Below are 19,891 nucleotides of genomic sequence, written 5' to 3' on the forward strand. Positions count from 1 at the left end.
AGCTATTATCTGATAAACAAGAATGTACCTATTGAATTTTGTTGGTATTATGGTACAGATGCTAATGTCAAGAACACCGACTAAACGTAGAACATTTATCGTAACCTGTCGCTGGAACTAATAGAGAGTGGAGCCGTCACGAAAAGATATCGTCAGTGTTGATATTAATGGAGAAAAAACCCAATTTGATTTATTTGTTGTTATATACCGAGATGCGCTGTTCTCGTTATGATTGAGGAAATGCTGACGATCATTTTCGTACCATTGTTTTGTTTAGACAACAAAACACATATTACCTATTAAAAAGTGTCGACGTGTCAAGTGTGTATTTTTATTATAGGTAGTTCTCACGAAAATACTTTTCAGTATTGCGGCAACACTATTCTAACATTACCTTGAAAGGATCCTGTCTGTCACGTAACACGTTGCTTTTGGAATATATACCCTAAACATGGATGTAAAGCAAGAATGTGATGGAGAACACTCCGATATAGAAGGCAAGCCTTTGTTTGACGCGCTGACTTGCCATCCAAACAATCCGGACCCTCGCTTTCATGTAACGCAAAAAAATGCGGACGTTTCAAGTTGCAATTTCGAGGTTAGTTTGTGGAAAATGATATCTTTTACAAACACTTTAGATTGGCAATAACAGCGATACGTCTAATATGATAAAATGTTGCTTTTTTACATACAGTGAAGGAACTTGCGATGATATTAAACTTTGTTTCAAAAAATTACATGTTTATATACAATTTGACAGCTACGATACATCTGTAATATTATAGGTTAGGTTACGTTATCTTCTATTTCATGTTAAATATAATTATTTTACATTTTATATGGATGTTACGAGAACTGAAACTGGTTTTTCCGTGTTTACAAAATACAATAATTGCTTCTTTCAGTTCCTAATGGCTGACCTCTCCAATATAAAATCTGAGACAGATGATCAACAAGCCGTCGTCAAGCGCGAGATTATTGAAGATGTTTCACACCCAATATATGATGATGAATACCCTCAACCGGGTTGTTCGCATTCAGATTACAGGCCAATTGTAAGTAGACATAATGTGTGCTGTCATATATATAAGGTTGGAATTTGCAAATAATGCATCTTTGACCATTATTAATTCTCTCCAACTTGTTTCATTTGTTGGTTTTAGCTCACACTAATAATATATTAATACAATATATGTGTAGGTTTGTACATATTTCGTTAAATCGTGAGTATTTAATTATGATAATTTCAACATCACAATCATTCAAATGTAAAGAAATTTTTAATGTGAATAGGTATCTAAAATTGCGATCCACTGTACGTTAAATTAATCTCCCGCGAGTTCCTTTTAAGTCATGCAAGGTAAGATACGTAAAAAAAATAAAGTTAATTTGTTCTATTGTTTATGTTACGCCGAATGTGCGAAATTGACTATTACATGAAATAGGCAAAATTTTGGAAAATTCATGTAATAATCAAGCCTGTTGCCTTATTCATGAATTAGTTAAATTATCTGCCGACTACGTGAATTCGCCAGGGTATAGAGTTCTTAAACTGTCAACATGACAGTAGAAAAAGTAAATTTAATACGGATGGTTTTATTAGTTATAATTGGCCATAATATAATATTATTATTATTAGGTTAGGTTAGTTTAGTTTAGGTTAGGTCTTGTAATTCTGAATTCAACCTAATGTCCATTTCGAGGTTAGCTAACAAGTGTCGACAAACTATCACAAACATGCAATCGACCATGCATGACTGATGCCCATACACGAATCAAATCGCGAAAACACCTTTTAATGACATTCTTCCTTTATCATATTGTAGTTCTTGATTTTTTTTTGCATAGTAAATGGATATGAACGTCATTGTAGTTATTGGTTGGTATATTTTTATATTATAATTAAGTAATGACATTTGACATATTTGGTTAGTTTGATTATTTGCAAAAAACACCACCCGAGGGTGATTCTATTTATCTATTTTGACCATAGATTATATACGTAAATTTTGACCAATGCACGAGCATTTGACACATTTAGTTTAGTTGCAAAAAACACCACCATAGCGCTACTATCTAATTTGTCATATGCATGAACTAGGCAGAAAAATTACTGCCGAATTCACGTACTCGGCAGATTATTAGTCTAATTTATGAATATATTCAAGAACTCCACGATAATTGTATCATAATATTCTGTTTTATGTATTTCCTTTTGGATGTTACATGTTGAGTTCCATATTTTGTTTTAACTTTTTACGGATTATTCTGTAACAATATTGAATTTGTATGTAATACCTTGGTACGGGTAGGGTAATTACTATTATCATTTTTACTCTAATTTCTTTACTTAAGACGATACATCAGTGAAACGGCAAATAATTTTGGCTATTATTTATATCTACAGGTATCGTATTTAAGTTTTAAAATTAATGGACATAGGTATTAGGCTCTAACTTCAGACAGTCGACAGTGCCAGTGCCTAACATTTCAAAATGATTTGTGGTATATGGCCACCGCGGAGTTCTTGATGAAGTGCATTCTGTACTTTCGGTTTTGGGCCACTTTTTTGCGCACTGCTGGCCGTATATTACAAATAGCACTAACAATGCTGGTTTCCAAGGCGTCAATTATGTATGGCTTATCAGCGTCACCTAGCCACTCAGGAAATATTCCGTATTTGTCAAATCGCACGACTTTGGAAGCAAATTGACAGGTTCACAATACAAATAAACCTCATTCAATAAGTTGGTGGTTGCGGTCGTTTCCTGTGGTTTCATCCTGTTGACACCACATCCTGTCCGGATCAATGCCATCCATATATGCAACAGCAACAAATATCATTCATCTTGGGCCAGTGCCTTATGACCTTCATTAACCGTTACGTGAGCTCCCGCCTCTTTTTTAATAATAAGGTTCGATGATTCCACCAGCATCTAAACCGCACAAGCTAGTGCAATATTTTTATGTAAAGAAATCTGTAGGATCTCTTCCAGATTGGACCCCATATGCGCCAATTTTGTTTATTATCAAACCCGTTTAGCCCAAAATAAGCGTCATTGCTTAAGTAAAACATTATTTATATATTTGAATCGCTGTTAGATCGTCACTCTATTCATGATTTGCTGGTCTAAATACTGATCATAAGTGTCAAAAAGTATGCGCAGTATTACAGGTCGGTTTGACGATTAACCCTTTCGTATGTCATATCTAAGCAAAAAATAAAACTCTTTTTTTCCGTTGTGGAATTTTGAAAACAGAGGGTAATGGTATTTAATGCGAATCGAGTTGAAATATCATGAAATCGGTGATTTAATGTAGTACCTAATTATAATATTTCACCTGCCATAAAATACAAAATGTCGATTGTCTTTTTCATCTTAAACGAGTGTAGTTATATGCAGTGGATAAAAATTCATCTCTCAAGTAAAATATTTTTTGTCCACTTCTCCTTGCATTTAGTGTGTATTTTGAGTATGGATCAGTGATTGCACCCCTTACTCTACTATACCTTAGATTATACAATTAAAAGTTTATGGAAAACATGAAACAGGTATTCATTCATTGACGACCAATAATTAATGGGCGAAAGCGGGATGTGCAGCAAGAGTGAACAAGCCAAACGTTATTAATTTAATTTACAAATTAATTATAGTGATATTTAATAATAATATTCCAAATTCACGAAATATTGAAATCAACCGTAGAAGTTTTCACTGGATATAGTTATTTTGAGTTTCGTTGTCTAATAGTCGATCCCACACCCCACAATACTTTCTCCAATATGGAGTAGTATAATGTAGTACGTGTTCTATTAAATCATGTGGAATTTCGAAGTATGATATTAAAATATTGTTTATACTATAAATTGATCGAAGTTGTTTGATGAGATTTGAAAATTTTTTGTGACCTTTGTTTCGCCTTTAAGCTAGGCAGGTGACAGTCTCCCATATTCGACTAGCTCAGATATGTGATCTGGGGGTCATCTATGTGAGGATCTTGGAGTACATAGTGCAAACACTCGATGATGGTGCTTCACTACAGTTATTTTAACGAATAAATCTCACGTTCAGTATAACGATATTTATTGTTAATGGCTCTACTATTATTCCATGGCCAAGGTCACATATAATTTATATATTGTTTAATATAGTTCTTAGAAAAACTGTAAAGAAAATATATATAGTTATAATTATAGGAACTAATTCGTAGAATTTTATTGACCAAATTTATTTATATATATTTATTTATTTAATTTTCATTAACTTATAAAAGTCTTAATAATGTCTTAATAATATAGAGTCTCTAATTAGAAAGTTAGAGAAGCACATACGTAATTAGGATGTACTTGCGGCCATCAGGTTTGACCAGAAAAAGAAGAGATTCGCTGCGCGGCTTAAAGTTTTACCTCTCAAATAGTTACATCTTGAATAAGAGAGGTTAATGGTTAACATACATAATGATCCCTTAGCTCATCGACTGGACTTGAAAGGATGTGCATCTAAACTTTATTGTTATATCGTCCACTTCTGAACTTTACAAACTATGATTTTTCATCTCTTCTTATGTTCGAACATACTCGTCTAAAGGATAAATACAAAATTATGAAGGCTTAGGATTGTCTTTGTCTATTAGTTAATATATGATGTTTGCCTTATATCTAAGTTTATATAAATCAATTATGGCATCACAAATAATTAATCTGCTAGGAAATTTTGATTAATTCTGTTTTAGCATTACGGTATTATCTTGCTCACTCGTATAGTGTTTATCTATGGGAAATTGTCCACCTAGTGTATGCTCTTTCCACTCACTGCACCTTACACTTCAAACAAAACGTGAGTGGAAATTTGGCCCGAGCGCTGGCTCTATCTTACATACGGAGTAATATAGCAATTATAAGAAGGAGAGTTTGCACTATATTATTTAATTTACGTAACTTTGCATAATAATAATACATATTTAAAAGATGCTGCTTTTTACATGATTCTATATAACAACTAGGTATTCTGATACGTCATTTGAATATAATATAATGGCAATCATATAATGATTATTAATTTAATCGATTCTATACATTGAGTAATGGTATATTAAATTTGCTCGGTGATCTTATGTTAACAATACAATGAAACATTTAAATACATATTAATTCGTTATGCATACCAGTAATACCTATAAATATATTTAATTATTCCTTTATACTACATCTATAATACTTACCGCTGAGGTCGACTCTTGGCATCCACAGCCCATCCTGAGTAGTTGCTAAACCGGTCAGTATAAATTGCCGGACTTACTCCTTGGTGCTTACTTTGGATTTGTTATAGGTGGTTAACGTCATTTTATTAGCGACAGGATTTATTATAAGGCTGAAATATGCAGTTATGTCGTCAAAATTTCACGTTCACGAACACCAACTGAAGGTCAGTGCTCTCTCACGTGTTGGTGTCACAGGCCTATGCCCACCCTCCAACGATACTATTGACAGTTTACTCTAACTTCGGTATTTAATAATGTCTGCAGATGCTGAAAAGGAAAAAAAAATACAAATGGAATATTATAACACAACAATTGATAATATTGAATTTTTTCTAGGCAGTTTTCACAAAGCATCACGATACTGGCGACAGTCAACAATCCTCAGATGATGGAATCCAGGATAGAATGATGCAGTATTCAGAAGTCACGATAGATGAGAAAGACATTAAAAAAGAAATCTTAGAACGCGATACTCCGAAGGAACTTCTCCTTATTCTAAGAAGAGTAATCCATTTCTCACGTAATTTAATTTGCTGCATTTGTAGCGCAGTTTTTGGTAGCAGAAGTGCTCTAAAAACTCACAAAATTGCTCACATGGACGTGATTGATGATCAAAATCAAGTCATCGTATTTTCTCAACATTGTAATATTAAAGCAAATAAAAATGCATGTACTAGTGAAAAACCTTATAAATGCAATGTATGTTTATATAGATGCTCGCGACTTGGTCATCTCAAAACACATAAAATGACACATACTGGTGAAAAACCTTATAAATGCAATTTATGTTCATACAGATGCTCGCTAATTTATGATCTTAAGAAACATAAAATGACACATACTGGTGAAAAACCTTATAAATGCAGTGTATGTTCATATAAATGCTCGCGACCTGGTGGTCTTAAGATACATAAAATGACACATACTGGTGAAAAACCCTTTAAATGCAGTGTATGTTCATATAGATGCTCGCAACTTAGTGATCTTAAAAAACATAAAATGACACATACTGGTGAAAAACCTTATAAATGCAATGTTTGTTCATATAGATGCTCGCAACTTGGTTATCTTAAAAGACATCAAATTACACATACTGGTGAAAAACCTTATAAATGCAATGTATGTTCATATAAATGCTCGCGACCTAGTGGTCTTAAGATACATATAATGACACATACTGGTGAAAAACTCTTTAAATGCAGTGTATGTTCATATAGATGCTCGCAACTTAGTGATCTTAAAAAACATAAAATGACACACACCGGCGAAAAACCTTATAAATGCAATGTTTGTTCATATAGATGCTCGCATCTTCGTTATCTCAAAAGACATCAAATTACACATACTGGTGAAAAACCGTTTAAATGCAATGTATGTTCATATAAATGCTCGCAACTTGGTTATCTCAAAAGACATAAATTGACGCATACTGGTGAGAAACCGTATAAATGCAATGTATGTTCATATAGATTCTCGCAACTTGGTTATCTCAAAACACATAAAATGACGCATACTGGTGAAAAACCTTATAAATGCAATGTATGTTCATATAGATGCTCGCAAGGTGGGCATCTCAAAACACATAAAATGACACATACTGGTGAAAAAAGACATCAATGCGATGTATGTTTAAAAAAATACATCAACAATAGTGTACTCAAGAGACATAAAATGACACACACCGATGAAAAACCATATCAATGCGATGTTTGTTTTAAAAAGTTCAGCGCAAATAGTAAACTGAAAATACATAAAATTACACATACTGGTGAAAAACCACATCAATGTCATGTGTGTTCTAAACAATTCTCTCGTATTTCAAATCTTAAAAGTCATATAATGACTCATACTGGTGAAAAACCACATCAATGCGATGTGTGTTCTAAAAAGTTAATCTCAAATAGTAAACTCAAAATCCATAAAATGACACATACGGGTGAAAAACCACATAAATGCGATGTGTGTTGTAAAAAATTCATCAACAATAGTGAACTCAAAAGACATAAAATGACACATACTGGTGAAAAACCATATCAATGTCATGTATGTTCTAAACAATTCTCTCGTATTTCAAATCTTAAAGGTCATATAATGACTCATACTGGTGAAAAACCATATCAATGCGATGTGTGTTTTAAAAAGTTCAACGCAAATAGTAAACTGAAAATACATAAAATGACACATACTGGTGAAAAACCACATCAATGCGATAATTGTTTAAAAAAATTCCAGCTAATTGGTACTCTCAAAATACACAAAATGACTCACACTGGTGAAAAACCACATCAATGCGATGTTTGTTTAAAGAATTTCCAGCAAATTTGTGATCTCAAAAAACATAAAATGACACATACTGGTGAAAAACCACATCATTGTAATGTGTGTTCTAAACAATTCTCTCTAATTTCTCATCTTAAAGGTCATATAATGACTCATACTGGTGAAAAACCACATCAATGCGATGTTTGTTTTCAAAAATTTCTGCAAATTGGTCAATTAAGAAGACATAAAATGACCCATATTGCTGAAAAACCACATCATTGCGATGTGTGTTTTAAAAAGTTCACTGAAAATAAATGTCTCAATATACATAAAAAGATACACACTGGTGAAAAACCACATCAATGCGATGTGTGTTCTAAAAAGTTAATCTCAAATAGTAAACTCAAAATCCATAAAATGACACATACGGGTGAAAAACCACATCAATGCGATGTGTGTTGTAAAAAAATCATCAACAATAGTGAACTCAAAAGACATAAAATGACACACACTGGTGAAAAACCACATTAATGCGATGTGTGTTGTAAAAATTCATCAATAATAATGAACTCAGAAGACATAAAGTGACACATACTGGTGAAAAACCACATCAGTGCGATGTGTGTTTTAAAAAGTGCAACTCAAATAGTGATCTCAAAATACATAAGATGACACATACTGGTGAAAAACAACATCAATGCGATGTGTGTTTTAAAAATTTTCGGCGAATCGATCTTTAAAAAGTCATAAAATGACACATACTGGTAAAAAAACCCATCAGTGCGATGTGTGTTTTAAAAAATTTCGAAATAATAACGCTCTTAAATATCATAAAATGACTCATACTAGTGAAAAACCACATCAATGCGATATGTGCTTTAAAAAAATCCTAATAATGGTGCTCTCAAAAGATATAAAATGACATACACTGGTGAAAAAGAGTGTGTGTGTGTGGAGTGTTTTAAAAAGTTCATCGCAAACAGTGATCTCAAAATACATAAAATGACACATACTGGTGAAAAACCACATCAATGCGAAGTGTGTTTTAAAAATTTTCGGCGAATCAATCTTTTAAAAAATCATAAAATGACACATACTGGTAAAAAAACACATCAGTGCGATGTGTGTTTTAAAAAATTCAGACAAATTAATTCTCTAAAATATCATAAAATGACTCATACTGGTGAAAAACCACATCAATGCGATATGTGTTTTGAAAAATTTCCAGATATTGGTGCTCTCAAAAGACATAAAATGACGCACACTGGTGAAAAACCACATCAATGTGAAGTGTGTTTTAAAAATTTCATCGAAAATAGTGATCTCAAAATACATAAAATGACACATACTGGTGACAAACTACTTTAAGACTAGAATTATTATTTTAAAATTATAAGAAGTTGGAAATTAACCACACCGATTTATCGGATCGTGTACATGTATATTTTCATAATTACCTACTTAAAAATATGCTGACATGTAAATTAAGATTTTATTAGTTTTATGTTCTATCATTTTATTTAGAAATTTAATAAAAAAGTTTAACTAGATATATTATTGTTGGATTTGCTCATAAATATGATAAATAAAATTTTGTATACTTACTGACTATTGCTGTTTTCTATGTACTTCACCATGTCATTGATTACCCAGTGATGGGGCATAGTGCAAGAACAATTTCGTACTACTTACCTAGGTCCATCGCCACGTCTCGCGATATGTGAGACAAACAGCGCATAGATCTCTTATGTAGCATCGCTGCGGGGAAAGAGAGGGTCGTCCATGGTGAAGGAACTCATGAGGTCTCGCGATGGGTTTGTTTTCGATGTTTTTATATTCAGTATTAAAAAAAATATTCTAAGTATATTGATTTTTTTTAATATTTTTGTTTTGGAAATGTAGTTTGCAGCCCTGTTATATTATAAGGTTTGGATTATAAAAATTGGTATTACTATTTTATATTATTCTTTCATTATAATCCACTGTAAATTAACATAATAATCACATAATACTTTATAATTAAAAAATTTGAATACCTATTAGATTGTTATTATTAATTGGCGCCACAACCCGGTGTGGATCTTGGCTGCCTCACAAAGATGTTTCATAAAATTATTTTTTACGCGAAATGGATGTTAATCACTTTGCTCAACCAAAAGGTGCATCCTCTGGATTCAAACATAGTATGTTACATTGAAAGTCAATATGTGAATTTTGTCAGACCCAGGTTTCAACCCGAGACCTTCGACTAACCGCGAGGATACATTATTACTCGGCCATTGCGGACGCTTATATTACAGCAGTTTTTATTATTGTTCAGAGTCCAACAAGAGTGTCGATTTCAGTGACATCCCTAGATAAAATGCCACCCCTAGGCAGCGCTAGAATGCCGCTCCATTTTTATACAGTATTTTTTATCATCCCTTCATGAATTAGATATTTACTTATCTGAGAAAAGTGTATACCTAGCGTCCAAAACACGAGAGCCATTACTCTTATGAAGATGTTCCTATAAAATATGCTTACCAAGTCATTTAAATATAAAAAATATGTAATGGTGAATATTATAAAACAATGAAGTTGGAAAATGGAAGTATGAGAATTGCATATCGTCACTGTTATGGCAGAAAACACTTATTCGAAACAAATGACATAGGTATTGAGTTAGTTATACTAAAATGTTCCATATTTCAAACTTTACCGTCTGGAAATATTCTTAATAAATCATCATCATCAGCCGGGGTAATTCCACTGCTGGATGAAGGCCTCCCCAAGCTAGTCAAACTCACATGATAGACCATTTCAAACATTTTAACAATTTCAAAGTCAAATTACTCAAAACTAGTATTCTTCAGTTAGTGTGTTCTGCCAGAACAGAGACGATATTATGATGTAGGTATTTAACAAAACGGGCTTCAAATTCAATAAACCTTATTAGATACATAAGGCGATGAATATATTACATGTAAACGTTATATGTCTATCAAATAGGCAAGGAATGAAATCTCCAAACAACAAAATGTACATTTCATTGATGCACACAAATGTTATTACTAACAGTAAACCAGGAGATAAAACTACAGCTAAGGAAAGATCAAACCAACTAGTTATAGTGGTTTATAACAGGTTTTACCATGTCTGCTAATATCCACAATTATTGTGTATGTACCTACTATAAAAGATTATTGTTTGTGTACAATTTAACTATTAGTGAGTTCTTCTCAAGAATTCTCCGAAGGTACATGTGTACAATGTGGCACGAGTCAACCGGTGGAGAGGTTCCAAAGACATCGCATCATGTGTATTTGAGAAAATCGTGAATCTTTTACCTGAAATCAAACAAGTTGTCACATACTCAGATGCTGCAGATGGACAGAACAGAAATATTAGTGTGGCATGTATGTTTACTTATGCATTATAAAAAATACCTCGGTGAAGAAGCTGATTGACCAAAAATTTCTTCTATCCTATCATACTAATAGTGACCATTCAAGAATAGTGATAGCAAAAAAAAGGTTGACGACAAGAACTTAAAAAATATGGTACTCCGGAATCGATTCCAATTTGTAAGAGTGGCCAGAGATCGGAAGCTATTTGAAATGATAAAAATGTCCCAAAATACTTTTTTTGCTTTTTCAAAATACTTAAAAATTCACAATTTCATTGCAAATAAGATAAAGAATGTAATAAGTTGAAGTTGTAAAAAATTAGAAGGCTTTGATGGCAATGAACTTGAGGGCAATGTAGACGTAGAAGATATTGTTAAGGCTTAAAATTTAAAAAAATATATTTATTGATTTAATCGTTTCTTTATATTAGTATTTATATCTACCTGTAAGAACATACCTAATATGAAATTCATATTATTTCATGGAACGGAAAATTCTCATTAGGAATTATTTTTGCAACCCTCTGAAAATATTTGACGCCAATGTTTGGTATCAATATGAAACTATGTAACATTTTTAATTATCAAGTGTCAACCATTAAACATATTATTATGTTAAGCTATTTTTTGATGTTTTATTATCCATTTACCTCACATACCTATCATGTTAGTTTATCTTACCATATTATAACATCTTATTGGAACATAAGCTGGCAAAAAATTATAACTTGGAATATCTGGAAAGTCTTTTTTTATACCAAACGTGGAGAATCAAAACTTTGGAATACCTACTTATTCTATATCTAAAACTCATTTCGAATACATCGTTTCATTATATTATTTACAAAAGACATATTCACCAGAAAGATTCAAACAATCTCAAAATTTAAAAAAGCTCTCCTGCACAATTAACAAAAGTGCACATATCAGGTTTTGCCATCTGAACACTGAATTTATAAAATGAAGTTACTATTTAATATACTTAATTACCTTCTTCGGTAATTATGCAATACATGGCGTATTATAGTTATAAATTACAGTATTTTCTAAATGCTAATTTCCTCAAGGCATACGTCATCTCAAACACGCAGCACACGATCGTCCATCCCTTACATAATTTATTAGTACTACATACATATTAAGTAATTAATTCCTTTATAAAACTAATGACTAAACATTTTATTTTTTATTACTAGCGCCTATTTTATATAAAACAAATCCGCCACGATTTTCGATTATTTATTTGCATTCGTCATCTCGTGTACTTTATTGTTACCTATCTTTTTTTTCTGGATCTTTGTTCATATTTACTTTTACACACCGGGCGATGGACTTTACCCAAGGATAACACATTTAGGTACGTAGTTGAGCAGGGAATCAAATCAGGTGTTTTATTTAATCGTTTATAGACATCAGGGTAACGGTTCGGCCCGCTTTTATTTAATATTTATAAACACCAAGAAAAGCCTGGTGATAACAGGTAGGTGTCACTACCTATCAGGTCAAGGGTCACAATAAAAAAATATTACAAAAAAATTACGAGTAGTTGAAGTAGAATAGTTGAATAGATTATTATAAACAATGAACGTAAAAATGTAATAAATAGTAAAAGTCAAATAAAAAATGCCGTTTTGGACCATTCCTATGTATTTATTAATTTGTTCACTCCCAAGTCCAAATAACAGACGATGACCAGCAACCAGCATACCGAGCGAAGAAAGAGAATGCATCTTCTTCGCTCTGACGGGAGATGGCAATAACCATATGGTTTACAATGATGAGTTTGCTTGTGCGAACAGGTACTACTAATTATGAATGGGATAGTGTGAATAAAAACGATTAAAACCAAATAAGTGTCCGATTTTCTTTATTTATATATAAAATATAATACATATTGTTACTAAAAACAGTTAATAACCAAGCTATCGTCATATTCAGCAGGTACCTTCCACTTGTCAAACGGATAAAAATGTTGGGTTCATTCCTTCAAAACAAAAACTTCCGTCGGCTGACATTTTATTTAGACAGAACCAAGTACAATATCTTTGGACATAACTATTATAACCATAACAAGGAAAACTCTTAAAAACTAAGAGGAGCATGCCTAGAACATTAAATAACACCAATTTACAGGCATAAACCAAAATAATATGACAGTTGTACATTTTTTTTGTATTTAGTTACGTCACACGTATTACGATTCAATTATGTCTTCACCTACCAGCGCATCTATTATATACACACGACTGATATCCGCCGCTATCGGCAAATATCGAAGGTAGTTTTCATTTTTTTGTATCGAAGTATTAGCACTTATTGTAACAATTACAAGAAGTCGGTTGTTATTGTTACAATAAGTGTTATGTTTTAACAGCACCTCTCTGTGTTAAATTTTATAGCGATATAGACAGTTTTGACTGTTTAGAAGGCTAACTTATTGTAACTGTTACGATGCGTGCTAATACTTCAATATAAAAATGAAAAACTACCCTCGATAGCAATCTTGTGTACAGAATAGATGTGCAAAGGCACTTAGCGTAAAAATACGAAGCTTGCACACATTTATTTTTTTAGAAAAATCCATGGTTTTTAAAATAATTATAAAAAATAATAAAATTATGAATTAGTGAAAATCTCTCAAGTACAAAATAGAAAACTTAATAAAATAAATTTTAATAATACCTAAATATTACCTACTTAATAATAAGATGGGGTCCTTTGACAAATTTTACATTTTATAACATTTTTTTACAATTGTAAGTTTACTTTTGACTAAAAATAAAAAATATTTTTCTTTTCAATGTTTTCAGATACCTAAATATTATTGAATTGATTAAGTTTAAATTGTGAATTAAAAAAAAAATGTCTATCGCCTTAAACTATGCGAAACCAAACCATAACAGAATATACTTCGAAAAAAATACTCATCTGTCAAATACATATCTGAAATTATGCCTTTTAATCATACATAAAGTAAGATATTTTATAGATACTCGTAGAATAATATTTATATTTTATATGAATAATAATATGAACTAGCTAACAGTCCCACGATGACCGCGCGGCTTAAGCGTCGGCTTATAGCGTCGTGGGTCCAGGTTTTAATCCTGGGTCTGGCATGTACACATATTGTTTTTCAATTTGTGTAGGTTAATAGGTTGAGCAAGTGGCTGACATCCGTTTCTCGTAAAAACAAAATCTGTTGGAGGCCCATGTGTTCCTATTAGGATCGGATATGGTTAAAAAAAAAAAAAAAAAAACTAGCTTACGGTAGTGGATACACTTCAATTTATGTCTCTAAGACCACTTACACAAATCTAAAATACATTAAACAACAAACGAAATTTCTTAGAGCAATTGGTTTGAAGTATTCAAAAACTGTATTTAGCACAGACACAATAAGTATTATTTTATGGTTTAAAATAATATTACATACGGTTACATAATATAATGTCGCTATAGAATGGGCTACAAAAATATAAATTGTTTACGTTATCGGTTGATGATAAAAATGACGTACGCACGTTCGGTCCCTTCTCGACTGACCATTATTTCAAAGTCTTTACTACAGATACTTTATCCTAGCTAATTAGTGAACGGGTAGCCAACATCTTTATTGGTATAATATTATATTATATTGAAATAATGTCCCAAAAATGCGGGATTTTTTATAAATAAATATGTCGTTGTAAAATATGCTACCAGAAGTTATGCATGAGTAATTATATCATACACAATTGGCCTTGTCTGAATACGCCAATTAGGGTGGCCCTAATACAACAGATAAATTTCTACCCACCTGACAATTTGACCTGGCGCAACAAGTAACGGTCAGTCATTCATCAACCGTGCGCATATAAACACTTACCCAAGCTAGAATATCAAGTGCACGCATCGGATAACCCAATGAACAATACCGAACGAGACTGATAATACGACCAGGCTTGACAACCAAACCATAGAGCCAGCCTATAAAAGGTCAGTAACTGGCATCCTAGACATATTCTCCTCTCCCTACATTCAAATCATTCCTTCACAGTATACAGTTCACTGAAAAGCAAAGCCAGTGTCTTTTATTAGTGTTTTTACAGGCAATTTGCATGCGTATAATAATTTACACGAATTGGCTTTTCACTGGAATGTGTCCTTTCATGTAATTTCATCTTATCAAAATAATTACTACACTTATCTCATTAAAATGACCTTTCAACAGAATGAGTCAATTTTTGCGATATTATGACACTGGACCTTTTGCATGAGTAATTACATAAATATAAGATTTAAATGGCTTCTCATCAGAATGAGTCTTTTTATGCCATATCATGCTACCAGATCAAATGCATGAGTAAATATTAGATAAATCACATTTAAAAAGGTTATCACCATAATGAGTCTTTTTGGGTATTTTCATGCTACTGGACGTTATGCACGAGTAATTATATTTATCACATTCTCACTGTTCACTAGTATGAGTCAGTTTGTGTCTTTTCATGTTACTAGACGTCGTGCATGAGTAAGTGCATGTGTCACATTTAAATGGTTTTTCACCAGAATGAGTCATCTCGTGTGCTTTCATACCACCAGACTGTCTGCATGAGTAATTGCATTTATCACACTTAAATGGCTTTTTACCAGAATGACTCATTTTATGTATTTTCATGCTACCTGACGTCGTGCATGAGTAATTACATTTATCACAGTTAAATGGCTTTTCACCAGAATGAGTCATTTTGTGTGTTTTCATGTCACTTGAACGTCTGCATGAGTATTGGCACTTGACACATTTAAATGGCTTTTCACCAGAATGAGTCATTTTGTGTGTTTTCATACTACCAGACGTCGTGCATGAAAAATTGCAATTTTCACATTTAAATGGCTTTTCACCAGAATGAGTCATTTTGTGACTTTTCATGTTAACTAATCGTTTGCATGAATAATTGCATATATCACAGATAAATGGCTTTTCACCAGAATGAGTTATTTTATGATTTTTTATGCCACCAGACGTCGTGCATGAATAATTGCACTTATCACATTTAAATGGCTTTTCACCAGAATGGGTCATTTTGTGTGTTTTCATGATAGATGACTGTCTGCATGAATAATTGCATTTATCACATTTAAATGGCTTTTCACCAGAATGAATCATTTAATGTGTTTTCATACTACCAGACGTCGTACACGAATAATTGCATTTATCACATTTAAATGGCTTTTCAGCAGAATGATTCATTTTGTGTGTTTTCATGATAGATGACTGTCTGCATGAATAATTGCATTTATCACATTTAAATGGCTTTTCACCAGAATGAATTATTTTATGTGTTTTCATACTACCAGACGTCGTACACGAATAATTGCATTTATCACAGTTAAATGGCTTTTCACCAGAATGGGTTATTTTGTGTGTTTTCATGATAACTGACTGTCTGCATGAATAATTGCATTTATCGCACTTGAATAGCTTTTTATCAGAAGTCAATTTGAGTGATTTCACGACCTGACCAGGACGAAATCTTGAAAAATGTCCATCGTCACATTCAACCAGCCTTGCAACGGAATCGGTCGATTTCGCAATTGTGGTTTTGTGTATCGCTTTGTGAAGCAACATTCGGTCGAACGATGAAAACAAATCGAAACAGATACTGCATACAAAATTTTGTTTATGAAAAGATTTTTTTTCCAGTTGTATAACAGCCACTAATAATTCTGTGTTAACCATATTAGTCGATTGAAAAATATCACGTTTACTATTGCGACAGGCGACATCTTTGAACCTTTCTATATATTCCTTGAGTTCTTTCTTAATATCTTGTTCCTCAATGTGTAGGTCTTCGCTAGACGCTTGTGCTTCAGTCACGTCCCAGGACGTCATGAGACTCGCAACATTGGCTGCTACAGTTGTTCTACCGATAATCTAAAAAAGAAATTTAAAAGTATTATTAAATAAATTATGAGATTTTTAAATAACAGTTCATTATAAGTAACAGATTTAGGTAGAAATATTATACCTAGACACGGTGTAAGCAAACCTTTTTACATAGGCATGCGTGCCGAAATTTTCCAAATATAATCTTTCGAGTGTCTGACGTGCCGAAAAGTTTTTTATAGCGAGAAAATGAAAAAGTAGATTTTGAGAATTCTATTAAAAAAAGTTTAAATATTACAATGAGAGATTCTATCTTTCACCATGTTTCTAGACGAATGCATATCTTTAATTCTTTAAATATATTATATTTGCTTATTTTCAAATTTTTCAACAAGGTCGTGGGGGCATTTTAACCACGCTTCTTTTATAGATTTTATAGACTGAACGGTTTTCCATTTTCACTGTCTGTCAGAATTACTACTACTTGCTCCACCAAGTTTTTGTTTCTTATTTGGTACAGGCATTTTTGTTTGCACCAATTAAATTGTTTGTTTCTGTATTACTTAGCTTGGTTGTTTATACACAAAATGACACCAGAATTTGCTGCGATCACATGTGGCATTCTCTCGCTACAGTGGTCTCAAGCATTATAAATCGATCCCAATCATAACTTTACGGAGCGGCTTCCTCCGCCACCTGATGAAGTGAGTGCGATAATATAAGAGATAAATCTTAATAATGTCAAATGCTTAGTTTCAAAATTGAGGGCACGTATAATCAAAAGGGTCAGACCTAATCAGGCTAAGCTGACTGGCCGTAAGACTGAGACAAAAATTACGCAGTTAACATATGGTTAAATTCTAATCCATCTATATAACGTTTGCGGCGTCCAGTCAATGGGCAGCGCCATCTGTGGGTCTCTTGTCGCCGCTACAAATGGACTTTACTACGAAAATATAATCGGAAAACAGGACACGATTGTCATATGTTTTCATTAGCAAACCGATTGCTTTAGTTGATTTCTAAAATGGACCTGACAATAAAATTATTGGCCCCCTCCAAGGTCGTGCGATATGATATATCTGGATTATTTCCTGTAAATCTTCGTGAATTCACTGGTTCATGCTGATAAACCTAATGGAAGCCAATATTATTCGCGATATACGACCAGCAGTGCTCAAATAAGTGACATCTAAATCGGGTGACCAGAATTTTTTTCGTTGAGAACAACTGCGGTGACTAATTTTAATGCAATGTAGATATCGATCTTTCGAATATAAAAAAAAATGTTTAATAGTTTTGTTATTAGAGAACCTGTAAATGAAAGTACCTGGTCTACTGGGCTGTATTGTCGATCGGAGGGGCCGGGTTGAGGATTCTCATTATTGATTTGGCGAATTGCATCGTCAACAAATTCTTGTTTGATGATGACATCCTCATTATCATTATCCGACCTTATATTGATCAGGCTGTCTTCACACTCCTGAAAATAACAACATGATTAATAATATTAGGTAACAGTATCACCAATATGATCAGCCAGAGTCAATCCATTTCTGGATAAGACCTGCCACAGCTGTATCCTCTGCTTTCAGTGACCACCAATGTACGACTGCATTTGGCAAATGAATTTATACTCACCGAAAGACATTCCAGCTAACTGCAGCACATTGCGTACTTTAATCTGCCTTTTTGTAAACATATCGCACATTGATATCTATAGGGTCGTCACTGCAAATATCATGATCTTGAATAATTTGAGTTTGAATGTAAAATAATTAACTAAAATTTAATTATTTGCGGTGGACTGCAGAAAATTGCACCATGTTAGAATAACTTTATGTACTTTATCCTTCTGTAGTTTTTAAATATATAAATATATTTTTTTAAATTATATTCTGGATTTTTGCAGTCGCGGCCATATAGTTTGAGAATTGTCAAACAAACTCTCAGATGCGGCTTCATAGTTTTAATAGAAAAAAACAATATGCACCCTTAACATATAAAATTTTATTAAAATTAGTGTTTTATATAAAAATTCTTTTATTATAGAAATTAAAAAAATATATATAAAACATAGAGAAATAAAAGAGAACAATAAAAATAACTTAATCATCAATAGGATTCGAAATATAATTTACTTCAATGTCTGACAATTAAAAAAAATCGGTGTGTGTACTTATGTACGCACGTTAGAAGTTATACTTCTTTGGCGTAATAAAACAAAAACAAAATGAGTGATAACCTAGATTCTTCGACTAGCTCTTAATTATCTTGTTAAATTACACACGTAAGAAAACGGGCCGCTTATTGAAGCGCCGTTGGTTTATTTCTATAAATGTTAACTTGCATTACTAAATTATATAATTATTTTTCGTTGTTTTATTTTCAAAGTACCAACTGTCACTGTGACGTTTATTAGTTTGTTTAGGTAAGGAATTGCTAATGGCCAAAAATAATAGATTCGCTGCCTAGGCAACGGAACATTTCTAAACCATAATAATATACTGTATAATCGATCATGATTGCAGTATCGCACTGTGGCGTGAAGGTAGTACGTTCGGCTAATAGCCGAACAATCGGTGGTTCGAATCCAATCGAGTGTGTTTTTTTTCGTGTGAACAAATAAATTATGTGGTACATATCACACGCCGAAAATACACTCTGATCTGATTTCCTAAACGCGACAAAAGATGTATAACTTTAAAAATATATGTGCGAATGTACTTACTCGATCAATGCAAATCATCTGCAAATACGGCTATATAGTACAATAAATATTGCACCAAAGATTAAATATTTTTAGGCAAAAGGACCTCATGTAAGCGAATGCCATATAGCTCAGAATTTTTTTTTTATATAAAATAACCATATGGACACAATGGTGTAGGAGGCCACTGCTTCCAAGTAGCAGTAAATGCCATAGAGCTTTAAAAAAAAAAAAAATTCTATCGAACCGCATTCATAAGTCTTTTTGGGTTATTTTGCAGTTACGACCCTATAGATCTCAGGGTGCGATATGTATTTACCTTACCATGTTAAAAACACATCATTTTGAAAACACTCATGAGAAAATATAGCCAATAGAGAAAATCTTTTTCGAAAAAAAG

The 19,891-nt window shown here is 32.6% G+C and overlaps 1 long non-coding RNA gene across 1 annotated transcript; it reads left to right on the forward strand.

Moving 5' to 3' along the window:
* Window positions 1-364: 364 nt before the first annotated feature.
* On the forward strand, window positions 365-9,133 carry LOC147063757 (uncharacterized). The gene is made up of 3 exons (XR_015072039.1): window positions 365-598; window positions 906-1,055; window positions 5,599-9,133. It is a non-coding gene; the product is annotated as an uncharacterized LOC147063757 (long non-coding RNA).
* Window positions 9,134-19,891: the final 10,758 nt, after the last annotated feature.

This window comes from Rhyacophila brunnea, unplaced genomic scaffold (genome assembly GCF_057557595.1).
Source record: "Rhyacophila brunnea isolate RB1 unplaced genomic scaffold, BYU_Rbru_1.0 scaffold_88, whole genome shotgun sequence".
In the NCBI taxonomy this organism is placed as follows: Eukaryota; Metazoa; Arthropoda; class Insecta; order Trichoptera; family Rhyacophilidae; genus Rhyacophila; species Rhyacophila brunnea.